The sequence below is a fragment of the Bombus flavifrons genome, chromosome 3, assembly GCF_040668555.2.
Source record: "Bombus flavifrons isolate JBK064 chromosome 3, iyBomFlav1_principal, whole genome shotgun sequence".
NCBI lineage: Eukaryota > Metazoa > Arthropoda > Insecta > Hymenoptera > Apidae > Bombus > Bombus flavifrons.
Genome location: NC_138444.1, coordinates 6,207,644 through 6,221,623, shown reverse-complemented (window position 1 = coordinate 6,221,623; position 13,980 = coordinate 6,207,644). Strand labels below are relative to the sequence as shown.

The following is a 13,980-nucleotide window of genomic DNA, read 5'->3' as shown; positions in this document are numbered from 1 at the left end:
CATAGAATGCTGTTGGGAATAATTCCGTGCGAAAGTTCGTCTGATTATATGATGACAGGTTATTATGTAAAACATAATCGTGCGGTTGAATGGCCACCTTCAATCTCGACGTATCGCCGATTACAATAATAACGGTGAATAATCGGTTGTGAAACAGTACTGTTATTATTTCGTGCAAACGACATTTTACGTGCACCTGGCCCATAAAATACCCATCGATGTAAGAAATTGGCGTACAGTTGCTTTCACACACTTTCCACTGCATCTCCATTAAATCCGAGATTGAACTGGTTACATGCTCGTGAAAGTATCGTGTAATTGATTCTGAAACGGATTATGACGAGAGAAGCACAAGAAAAACAGTATCCCTTTCGTTGGAACGAATCTGAAAGTTAATGAACGATTGGGTAATTCTGTTCAAGGTGTGTTCGTTATTTTTAATTTTATCGGTTAAGTGGGGGATCAAGTCGCAAAGTAGGTGATTATTGCACTGTCGATTATATTTACATCAAAAAATGATATTATTAACCCTAAATCTGTACGAGACTTCATGCTCAGTGCTGTAAACGCAGAAAAAAGAAAAAGGGGAAAAGGGGAAGAAAATGATACGACGGTTCCAAGTACAATCGATAGCTACAATGCGCCTAATGCTGGAAACAGGAGGGTCTCCTTTGGTCCAGTCTCGCGAGCCGACACCATCCAGAGATTGAAAGTCGATTGAATGGCGACGCTGGACAGTAGCAGCAATAGATACACATCAATTGTGCCTGTGAACTTGAATTCGGGACACAATGGATCCAATGAAACGCATCATTATTGTCCGATTCCTCTCCCTTCCTTTCTCTATGTCCCTTCTTTACCACACTCTGTTCTCTCTGTCCACTCTGACGAACCCGAAAACACGATCTCCGACCAAAGGTCCAATGTACCTGGAGTATCGATTGTGCACGTATCAACCACATTCATGCTCGACACCGGGAAAAGCGGTCTACATACGATTGATCGGAAAGTTCGAACTGTCGCGATAACCGATTTCTAGCCCCTAGGGGACGCACTTACGTTTCTGGCCATACCTACGATGTCGAATTGACATGTTCGATCGATAACGTCGATACGAAGCGTGTTTATCATGTTTTACACCGGCACCACCGCTGCGATGCAACGGATTTTCCATTCGAGACTATCTCTGTAATGTCGTGTTAATTGCTCCTGATCAATCGTTGATAACGTCCGGCGTCAATAATCGATGACATTAGCCGATTGAGAACAAACTGGACTTGGATCTCTGATTATGGGACTACCAAAAATCAAGCTCCCCTCACGAGATTCGTATTTCTAGTGTTATCTGTAAGTTACCTTTCTCATTTCGGCTGTGAGAATACCAACCATGGAGGAAGACAGTATCTTGAAAAACTAATTGATAGCAAATCGACGAGAAATAAATGCGAGTGAATTCTGAAAATCCATTTAGACGCTTATAGTCTACAACAAAATTCTTCGTATATCTTATAAGAAAGCTATTTTTATGTAAACAAATCCTGTATAATACAAACAAAAAATACAATTATATTTTGTAAGTCCATCGAGGCACAGGTATAAGACATTTTTGTATAGATTGATAATCTTCGATTGAAGCTCGATTCAGTTTCTACACTATCTTGTAGTTTATATTATATTTTATATTACAATTTAAACTTTCTATTATTTACAAAAAGAAGCTTTGACAAGTTCCTAACTATCTCTTGAGGTTCACTTTATTTTCTCTAAATACCTACAAGCAGGAGTATATCTATAATTACGAACGATCAACTATATCAAATCAAACTTTCAAACCAGTATCCTGAACGATGGTCGACCGTTTAGCATTGGAACGCTTCAACATTTCGGATGGCCGATTTCCGGTTACGATACGCGAGGAACAAAGTTGAGCTGAACTTAGACAAAAATATCCGCGAGCTTGCTGGTCGTGCGGTATCAAAAGGAACGGAGGGAAATGGAGGGAAACGGTCGGACGTGAAATAGCATAGAATTCCGAAACAGGGTTTAGTCTGTGGCGAGTAGCAGGGTGGTCGGCCCTATCGATGCAACGACGAATGGTCGGGAGAGGAGGAGTTCATTACGCATGGAAAAATAAACTAAAGGGAACTGCTCGACTGCGGGACCAGTAGAGGAAGGCCAGTGCAGCATTCAATGCCACGGCCCTCTACCCCGTCTTCCTCTTTCTCTTTGTGCCCCACGGTAGGATCCCTCATCGAGAGTACCTCCATGGCCCTTATCCTGCTTTGCCTCTTCCTTCTTCGTATTGTGTTCTCCCTTCTCCATACTCTCTCACTCCCCCGTCTCGTTGCTCTGCCTTATGACCACGCGAGGCCCGTAATGACTTAACTTCTCTTGCTATTAATCATTGAAATTAACCTGCGCTGTGCTAGAAGAATCAAACTGAATTTCGATTCTGACTACTCTTTATCGTCCCTTGTATTTTCGTTCGATTCGCCATTCATTTCGCGTATAAACTTCGTAGTATCGGCATTGGTTAAGAGACCTAACGAGACTCGATAACGTATAAATGGTAGAGAAAGGTATTCCGGGAGAGAGGCAATAAAAAGTATGAAACGAGCTTCCCGAATCAAGATCTTTTCTTATAACTTCAATTTTGAAAGTATTACATATGAAAGATTATTAGTTATGGTAACTATATATTTATTACAAATTATTATAAACAATTTCATTCTATACTTTACTAAATTACTTAAACTTCAGAAGTTCGATTTTCTCAGTATGTTTTCTCTACCTTGTGCATATTTCCGAGTACTCAAATGAAGTATAAAAATATCCAAAGTAGATATAACATAACTTATTACAACATTCGGTAGATAAAACTCTAAATTCCTCCTTTTTAGTTACGTTCGCAAGAATCTAAAATTGCATAAACATTTGCAGCCTAATTATATAATATTCAATAGAAGAACTAAAGAAGAAATGAAGAGTAGATTTTGTCGTTTTATCGAGTATTCCGTTTCATGTTATCGAGTACTTCGTTCAAATAGCGCGAATTGGTAGTAGAATTCGCATGATATAAATAATAGTTTCTTTTCCGCTGGGTTAAATTCGCAGCAGGAGCAAAAGGACACGACGGTGTAGTGTACGAATCCCCGAGAGGGTTCTAGGTAGCGAATCCGAAGCTCGCTTTATCGCGTATAACGAACGTCACTGCATTAAACCCTGTTGCAGTGGGTAAGCGATGGCGCCGTCGGCTATTGCGTAATCTGCAATTTTATGCATGCCTGTCCTAAACGCGGCGAGGCAGGAAAGAAAGTAGAGATTTCGTGTGGTCTCTGTAATTGCTCGCCGCGAAAATAGCACGATAATAACCAGAACCGAGGCCGGATATAAGGGAAGACGGTGCAATAACCAGCGGAACGATGTATTTAACCACTTACTTAATGCAACTCTGCGAATCTTTCTAATAAAATTAATGCCCCCATCTACCGATGGAAATTTTTATTCGTTCGTAGATCTTTGCGTATATTAAAGCAACTCAGAGATTTGATATGTTAGTAAAATTCGAGTTTTATAATTTTTCAATTCATTGATTTGGTGGATAAATTTGTATGAATTTTATGATTACAAATGACAAAGTACTATAAATGTTCTTATGTTTTCTTTAACCTTGTTTTTATCGAAACATAGAAGTTCGTCAAGCAATGCTACTACGAAAACCAAAACTTCTATACGCTGGCTTATTGCAAGCTATGCAGGAAGGTTGTTTCAGATTGATCACAATAACCAATGTTACCGTCTGTCCTGTACATGTATGTACAGTTCCTTTCACAAGTATAGGAACATTTGATTACAAAACGTGATGATTGACCTAGATCATCGACGAATTTATCAATTATTATTAACACTAAAAGAATAATCCTGTAAGGAACGATACATAATCGTTATTAATATGCTTTAAAGATTTTATTAATATGTGTTACCACTATTATATTTTTCTATTCTATTATATTTTTAATGTATTCGATATTTATCATAATATAATATGATTTGAAACAAGATTTAATCATTCTTATAGGTTTTAATAGTTTTATAATAATTTTTAGGTCTATTTTCTGCAAGTCTGCCAAAACTTCTGAATGAAAGTGTACATAAACACAGTATGCAAGAGGAATCAGAGGCAAAGGGTACGGCGTAGGTGAAACACGTGAGAGGAGAGGGAAGGAAAGCAACAAGATACCAGTCGTCCGTATAATCTGTAGATCTGACCGCGCGTGTTCTGCCCACGAATCCCGTGGGTGGTAACTGCCTCGAGGGCCTGATTTACAGGTGTAACCAACAATAACGATTCACAGGAACGATCGAAAAAAGATGTAGAAGAATACTCAAATAGAAGAATCAATCGTGTTCCTGTTTTTGTCGTGTTTCTGCTTTTGCGCAGTGATACATATTTGGAGGAGAGAAACTAGGTTTTTGGGTCTGTACTATATTCATTTAATTCCTTTTATCATTGCAGTTACATTATTTTTCAGTTATTTCATTTGTCGTTAATTCATTTTTAATAAAAGTGAATTGAAGTTATCGGAAAAAATATTCTTAGAAAAGTTGGTTGATATGTAGGACATTAAACGATAGTAATAATCTTTCCGTAAATGTAGTAACGAGAGGTATGTCAAAGTTAAGTTAATTCTTTAAAATGGAACCTTGTATTTTTATGTTCATAATGGAGGTATTTAATAAATACAATTTTGGTTGCAGAATTTGTCCCATAAATTAAAATGTCTAGAATTTTTAGAACGTCCTAGAGTCTTAAGCATACAGTTATGTACGAGTTTTTCATATGTCTGCAAAGAAAGAACGCACGTACTGTAATTGCCCGATCGGTAAATGTCTCAAATGTACATAAATGTATTAAACACCCATGGTGTTAGGTGGAAGATAGATTAAAGAAAACAACGTGAATAGATCCGGTGGAACTGTCTTGATTTACGGCGCTAGAGTGTTATATCGGCACACGTCTCTGCGTGAATTGGTCACGTGCGTTTCAACCGATCGCGCTCCAGTGCTTTCATCAGGTGAACGTGACCGGTGATTATCGATTAGACGCATCTTCGATCTTGCATAGTAATGCGATCGTACATCGTGAAATCACGTAATAGCTGTCGCGAGTGCGCGAAGGGATTTGCATCTGTCAATCCGCAGTTACGACATTCTCGTCGTGAGCGAGTTTACAATGATATTGTTATATCGTTCATACTTCTTCCTTTTTCTAATTAATAATTGCTCGGAAGCAAAGTCGTGGCTCGATTATTATATGAAAGGTCATTTTATCGTTAATTACCAAGTGACTTTACTTTAAAAAATGTCTATCTGGTCTATCATACTCCTCTATCTTATAACTTTTTACCATCATTTATAATTCCAGCAACCGAACAATTCTTCATCGTTTAATCTCAGTGATACATATAAATCCGGACGCCACTATTTTCCGACCTGTACGTTATACGTAAAACAGAACAATACGTCAGAGGAATGTCACAAGGTACGTGCCTCACGCAACTTCTTACAATCTCGTCTTTCATCATCTTTGACGATCATAATTCACGTTCATCATCCTCTTTATCAAAATTGCCGACATCTGGAGACCACCTGGTCATCCGAGACACGGTACGATCAGGTCACGATCATGCGACGATACGCGCGAATACAACCACACGAATACTGCTCGCGACATATGCATGAAACAATCAGGTGTTCGTACGAAGCTCTCCAGCAGGTAGAGAAGGTAAGTAGCATGTTTGAAGGCGGCAAAATCTTTGAGAACGATCTACATCGTGTGTTCGCGAGAAATGGAGCGACTGGCAGAGCAGGTGCGCGTACACCGCTTGGGAAATCGCGACAAAGTCTCTTTTTTCATCATCCTTCTTTTTCTGTTTCTTTAATCCTTTCTCTCGTTATTGACTCGTTTCTTTTGTTTGTTTTTTTTTCTAGGGCGGTGGCAATTTTCAGATTCGTGCGCTGAGATTCGAAAAGTGTTCATGTGGAATGGAATGTTGGACGCTGGATTGTCTGAGATTTCGATTTCTTCTTATTTAATGTTTCGTCGATTGCTACTTTTCTAATGATAAATTCTTTTTACAAAGGTCACCATAGGATTATTGTTATTATTATTATAGTGTTTAGGTTCGTTGATTTGTTCATAGTAAATATAATTTATAATTATACGTGCAAAGTTAATTAAAAGTTTTAATAAGAATTTACCTACTATGATATTTAACAGTATAATTAAAAATTCTAATAAGAATTGAGTCTTTCAGGACCACGCGCATAAATACTTCTTAGACTGCATAAAGGAATTTTTTTTTTGGCAATTATTGATAATTTCGATTTCTAGTCGATAATTGATATTAGAGATAGTACATTTATTGCGTTATTAATTAATCAATCTTAAGAATACAATGTTCAACCGTATATAATATAGTAACGCTCCAAATTACTACATTTTACTTCTCTAAAAGAATCAATGAGATTCGCAAGTTTCTCGCGAAACCACAATGTCCAGTTTCCATGAATTAAGTGGAAATTGCCATCGAGGCAATCAGTTTCGCGGACTGTTGCGTAACGAAGCCCGTGCAATGCGCGTTATCACTCGAAATTGAAGGATTTATTATATAATTAAAGTTATAACTCATGCGTACAGGTCATCGCGCGGTATATTCGATAGCGAGATGCAATCGAATTTCGATCGAAGTCACGAGGTATGTCAGTGACACCTGGAGTTCGATAATCGCTAATTAAAAATCGCAATGAAGCTCGAAGGAGGAAGACAGAGAGACAACCGTGTCGAGGATTTTTTCATAAGTGGGCCATTTTTTATTTTTTATTTTTTTTTTATATGTGTTTTTTTTCATTGCCCAGATGCAGTTGTCGGAGCGCGCGAGTGTTCTGGCAGGTGACATCTGCGAGGTTATCGTGTTATTTTTACTGGCGTTGTCGCGCGTGCACACGCGGTGGACCTGCAAATACACAGCCACGGAGAACGCTTGTCCCTTCGAGATATATATGGGGTGAGAGAAAAATGATTCACCCGGAACGTGGCGATGTTGATCTCTTTTCTCCAACGAATGAAAAACGCGAAATAAGTCGCGTGTAATTTTATCCATGTATACAACTATATAAGCACTTGCATACTTCTAATAATTATAAAACAGAAAATCTGAAACTACTTATTTGAATAGATGTGGTAATTAAATGCTCCCTTAGAAGCCAAACAGATTAACTCCACTTTTACATGATAGAATTCATAAAGATACGTAATTTTCAGCAGTTTATTAGTATAAATAATCGCAAATTCTAAGATAAAGTTTAAAAAGCATTATTTGTAATCGTTATTCCCTGCTTTTCAATTTACGGAGTTGATCAGTATGGTCTCTGAGTGACTCAAATATCAAATTATAGGATTTTCATATTTATTACAATATACATAGTTATAAATATAAATTATATATATACACTATACTGTATATATTTATAATTCTAATAATTACTACTTAATAAACATTTTTAAGGTATATATAGAGGAATTATAATGATAATGGATAACGATTTTTTCTGTCACCCTATACACGACCGATATGTCGACCGGTTACGTCAACAGCGTGTGCATCTTCGCTTCCACGAACTATTTATTTCAGAAGATAATCCTTAAAATTTACCGAGCGCCAGGAGATAAAGCACGGTTACCGGATTGTGCTTTTCTACTGGATAAAATGTTCCAGCACCGTGTCTCAAATTCGCCACTCTTCTAAAATTCATACGATGCCCCATTGTTTCGTATCTTCGCGCGAACTCCCTTATGAATTTTTAAACTCCGGCCAGACCGTACTCGCGAGTCCACGCAAAATTTCTACCTGTTTATCCGCTGAAAAATAGTAGCTGCGTGCTGCAGTTTCCGCAACTTCGTTTCAACCAACGAAGACGAATGGCCAACCCGAACGAATAATTCCTACCGACTGGACGCAAAATACTCTCTCTATACAAATTCTACCAATGATCATATGGCCCATTGAACGTTGACAACGTCCACACAGATATTTCAAGAATTAGTACCAGTGTGGGCTATTTTAATATTTCTGTATTTAATGATCTTCCTCTTAAATTGCAATATTCGTTACCTTCGATTATTTTTTATCAAAACCATTTAACTATATCATCAGTCATGCTTCTATTTATGTGTACTTTGTATATAATATCACAGCTCATGATTTTAGGGAACGTTATAAAGAAAAAGCGTCAAGGATATATCAAATACGCAGAACAAAGTAAGAAATGTATTAAATATGAAGTAAAAGTATACAAAGTGTATTATATTCGAAATGGAACCAATTACGAACAGGAATCGTATATACACATACAGGAACCAAAAGGATCAGTTATGCTGGCAGAGAATCGATCAATTGCCGGATGATCGCGTTTGACGCGTCATCCGGAAAAAGTGGCCAATAAACGGACTATTTGGAAAAATGCTGGTCTTCGAATTTTGTACTCGTTGATGACCAAAGGCCCGGACTTCCAGGCTGACATATGGGACGCAGCAAAGAGTGCATGGTCGTCGTCACGTGAACAGGAATTCACCGTGAAACCGGTTGGTATTGCCGCAGGATCAATCAACTCTTTTGGCATTGTTCCCTTGGAAAATGGCACAGGATCGTCTCACGAGATCGGTTTTCAGCCTTCTTTCGTAGGTTCTACGAATATCCATCGTTTCATCACACGTTAAAATACAACATTCGCTAAATGCTATCTTCAACTCCTTTTCATGTTTTGATAAAAGAACAGTTTTGTGACACGATGTATTCAGCCTATTTAGTAAAGCATTAGTATATAGCATGAATAGGTATCTTAACTGTATAATATATGCCAAATGTGATGCTGAACATGGGGTTTATTAATTCAACAGATAATTGATTGTTTAAATATTTTTGTCAATTCTGCGAGATATACGCTTCTAGTATGTGGATATTTTAATTTTTAGATATATTTTGAGATTTGTTTCTCGACGAGTCGAGTCTCGTAACGATGCAAATGAAATTTTAAAATGGAGTATAACACACATAATATATCGATAAAAGGTATCTGTAAGTGTTCGAATACTTCCGCCAGGCTATGTATATTCTTTTGTAAAACGAAAGGTATTGTCTTGCCTCTTTTCTAAAAGAACGAATCAAAAATGTGACTGGTTTGGAGGGTTTCGGGCATTGTATGCAGGCGTTGCAGCAACGAGCTATCGGTTGTTCCCTGCAATGGAAAGATGGGGACGAAATATGAAGGGGGAGAAAAGTAGCAGGGTCTTTGACGCCGATGCATTATTTATCACCGTGTATGACAAGCATTTTCATGTTAATAGCGGACCTGGAGGTCATTACCTCCATATAACATTGTAACGACGCCAGGATTCGTGGCCCAGAAAGCGGGGAGCAGACGGTGAGAGTGAAACCCGTCGCACGCAGGTCGTTACGTGTAATGCAATGATTATTTTCGATTCACTGACTTACGAAAGTGTCTCGTTAGAGAATATTGTACAAACTTAGCCATTTACAATGAAAGAGATCGAATTCTTTCTGTCTTCTTGTTTCTTTCTTTAGGAAATAACAAAAATTTATCTAATACGTGAATCCTGAAATTTGATTGGAATCAATAGCTTTTTCATGAAACAATTCCGGAAACATCTGAATAAAAGCAAATCGAACTCTCTTTCGTTTTTAGTGACAAAAATATTTCTAACATATGAATTTTAATGAAATAGTCTCTGTAATATTTGAAGAAACGCGAATGGAATTTTGTTTTAATAAATACAACTTCTTTTTAAATAATACGGCACAAAATTATATTTATCCCGTAAAATCGTACAAAACATTCTAAAAAGTAGATAAAATTATTATAGACGATGCATCGTGCCAACTTATACATTTGCATGGTGGCAATTTCTGCGATGGATATCCTGAAATGGGAAATCTAGTAATTTGGCGAACCAGTCGGGGAAAGCTCCTTTTTAATTTTCCATATTAGCCTTTCGTCCTTCATGACCCTCGTATTTTTGATATATGCGCGCTGCTCGCTGCGACTTACACCACCACGTGTGCCTGTATGCAGTTTTCATTTGCGTAAAAGGTATTTACATATCGTCCGAATCGCGAAGTAAAAGCGAGAAACATCAACACCGATGAAAGCTCGATCCGACAACGCCAGAACGTACCTGTTTCCTTTGAAATCACTGGATTTCCAATACCAATGGAAGGAACGAAATTACCTCGACACCTAAGATTACATAATTTCCTCCGCGTATGCGTTTCCTTAACACCATTCACAAAATTTAATTAATTCCAACCAGAGGGAATATCAGGTCATTCTATCGTTACATAAAATTTCATTTTGCAATCGTTACGAGGCATTAATTCTTTAATCTTTATAGAATCTTCATCTTATAGCACATTATTTATTTATCATTTATTTTATAATACAAGGAATATAATACTTTACGAATTCTAGTCCATTGCAGAGATAATTCATAATATTGGTGGCAGACATTTTGATTTTATTCATTTTTCAAATGTTTTTATTCATTTCTTACAAAAAAATGTATTTGTTATGTGTAATAGGAATAAAAAGAAAACAATATTTTCTATGTATTTCGAACAGTATGACAAGTCTTGTTTTGTATTCAATTTCATGAGTGAAATCTTTTTAATCGTCACACTTGTCACACATTCACAATTCACATAAAATTTCTTCATTTACGAGTTTAAACATCTGTTCCTGCAGAACTTCCATCATCATTTCACGCTCAAATAACACAGCCGTTGGTTAAAAAATCACTGGAAAGCGAAACAATGGCGGGATTTGGCGAGCTTTCTCCCTTCCGGCTGTTTCCTTAGCCGGGAATAAATTACTCGTAAGACGTTTTCCATCTGCGGTTCGATCGTCGATATATCAGCGACTTATCCACGAATTCGTAAGGCGCTGGGAACGAAAAAGAGTGAAGTTCGTAGAACGATCCGACGATTTTCTGGCCTGGTGAATGGCGCACCGGCAGGAAACTGTCTGCGCGAAAAGAACGCTCGATTAAAGTGCCGTTTCGAGTTTTAAACTGCCGCCAGTCCGGAACGTGTGGCGAATAGTTACGGAAACGAAACGTTTCGTCGATAGTAAATGAAAGCTTTAACGAACACATTATGCACCTCGATCGCTGCTAATCTGTCAATGCTTTGAAACCGTTGAATCTGATTTTCCAAACTTTTTCCCACTGTCACGGCTGTGTAATGATGTATATTCTTCATCCGTTTAGAAACTCCAATTTAACACTTTCAGAACAGAAAAACAAATACATTTTTAATTATCAGTAAACTGTAATTATTACACACGCATATTTCCTGATGTTTCTATGAAGAATATACAGTGCAATAATTTTAAGTTTTACATTCTCGCAATGGTTGTTAGATGATATGCAGTGCTTCGAGTTTCGATCGTGTTTTTAACAGTGCGGTGCGTTTTATTGACATTCAAACATTTCTTCAGCGCAAAGTTGAAATGCGATAAAATTACAAAGAATCATAAGTACGTTATCTAGTTAATAAGTCGTTAAAGTATACCGAATATTGCATACATTCCCATTCATAAACATTACAGTACTTACAGAAAGAGGAATACATAATAAAATCTGTTATAAAATAATGTAAGAATTAAACATTCGCGGAGAATTATCTTCGTTGATAATTTGGAACTGATTTCGAAGTGGTCAAATTGCGTCTTACGTATAATGCAGGAATTAATCGATGAAGAAGGAACTGATTGCGCTTTTAGACCGTGAACGAGGCCCTTTACAAGGCTATCCTGCACCTCGAATATGCGGTTCGGTCGTCACATGCATATGGATCGTTGGTGCTTTCATCGTGTACACAAGTCGCGAATAAATATGTATGAGACCGTGTGCATCGAGATTATTCGTTACTACCTCGTTTCCTTCTATACACGGATAGTCGCCATTTTCTTTTCGTACATGGTTGCCGTTAAATTCTATGCAAATTTCGATGCCGATCACGGTTGATTATTAATACCACCATCGGTGATATGGAATTCACTTGATTCCGTTTACCTTGTTTTACATCGTTACACGACGAATCCTATACTAACATAATTTTATGTAAAATGGAACGTGTTTCGTTATTCTATTCATTTTTTATTTCGTAATTCTACGTTATTACGTTTGTCGATTTCATTTATAAATTTCACATTATGAGTCGTATAACAAGAGAACGATAGTTCAATCGTTGAATATGTTTAACCATATGTATTTCATACCTTTTACATTTTATTTGATCTTATATTTCATTTAATATCGTCACAGTCAGTGATAATAAATTAATTAATCAAATTCAATAATCGTTTATCGAAATGTGTATTCATATATTATATTTTATATTTACATATGAACACTTTAATGTCTCTATGATATATCTTTGGCTTTTATAAAATATAACATCTCCAAAAGTAACATAGAATTTTACCGCGAGGTAAAAATTCGACTTGAAATGCTTCCACGAAAGCAGTCCGATAATTAACACGTTGCTCAAATACGACAGTGCATGAAATCATTGTGTCGAGCCCCAACCTAATCTAACCCCTTTCTTCTCGACTCCATTGAGAAGTACGCTGCGTCGTTTTGTTCCACGTGTTTCTCGTCGTATCGTGCGTGTACCCTTTCTATCGCCGGTGTCAGACTCGTTAATTAAAAATTAATAACAAAGGTAAATCATCGACGACTGTCCGCGATGAAAGAACCGGCGTCGACTTTGTAACGTTCAATGAAATACGAATGACAAGCACCTTTTTTTACCGAGGTAAACATATCGTTCTGTGTCGAACGCGAGTCCCGGTTCCCAAGGGAGCCTTCGTACATCCTTTGTAGCTATTAAAATCCCGTCGAGGTATCGATTCGTTTTCGACATGGTTCCTCTTGATGTACCTTTCTTTTCGAACCCTATCCGACCAACCCATCGGGAATTCATCTGTAATTAAATAGGAATGACTATTTCAATATGCTTTCTGTATGGACCAGCTATGATTTTTCGATTCATTTACCGCATCTCGATAAAGATCAGTATATTACGAAAGTCAAACCGACCAACATCACTTTTTGCAAAAATTCCGTAATTCTATAATATAAATACACATTCAATCGAATTCTTAAAGGGCAATTTTCTTACCTCCATAAGTTCATTTATCGTAAAAGGATCACAAATAAGATAAGAAAGAATGTTTGTAGTAACATCGCTCTTCTGTACTTTTGAATCGATGGGGTTGATTGATTTGAATTGATGGGGTTGTGCTTCTGAACGGCACATATACCGAGACTTGTTTGTAACGCTATAGGACATTAATAAGGACTGTGTTTATCAAATTTAATCAACTAAATCCGTCACCAATCTAAGCAAATTCTACCGAAAATTTATTCAGTTTGTTGAATATTGGATGAACTAAATTCCAGGCCTGCAATTGTTGCAGCGAATAAGAGATATGTAGTGAAATTTGTTCGTAACGCAGTAATAACTGCAAAGAGACATCCCATAGATTACACAGCGGAGATTTCGATACAATATTAACAGCAAGGGCAGGAAGTTGGAAGAGGAGACGGTGGTGTATACATACATATAAGTAGACAGCTAGTGGTGGTAAGATACTCTTTCAATCCAATCGGGTCTTATTTCACGCGGCACAGACTCATATTTCACCGGTCGGATGTAAAGCCAATTGAATCCCTTTATAAAATTACCTACGAGGCGTCTCGCGTCCGAGAAAAGGTGGCGTAAACGAATTTTGAATGCGATAATCCCCGGTGATTCATTCGTCTCCGCACAATGTCTACGCGGTGAGCCTCCAATCTGCGAGGTTGGCTTTGGGGTAGACCGATCGATTTAAAGTCTC

At 37.4% G+C, this 13,980-nt stretch overlaps 1 long non-coding RNA gene across 1 annotated transcript; it reads left to right on the top strand.

Annotated features, from left to right (window-relative positions):
* Positions 1-4,561: 4,561 nt before the first annotated feature.
* LOC138178142 (uncharacterized) lies at positions 4,562-8,841 on the top strand. The gene is made up of 5 exons (XR_011172610.1): positions 4,562-4,667; positions 4,759-5,088; positions 5,426-5,542; positions 8,271-8,644; positions 8,732-8,841. It is a non-coding gene; the product is annotated as an uncharacterized LOC138178142 (long non-coding RNA).
* The last annotated feature ends 5,139 nt before the right edge of the window (positions 8,842-13,980 follow it).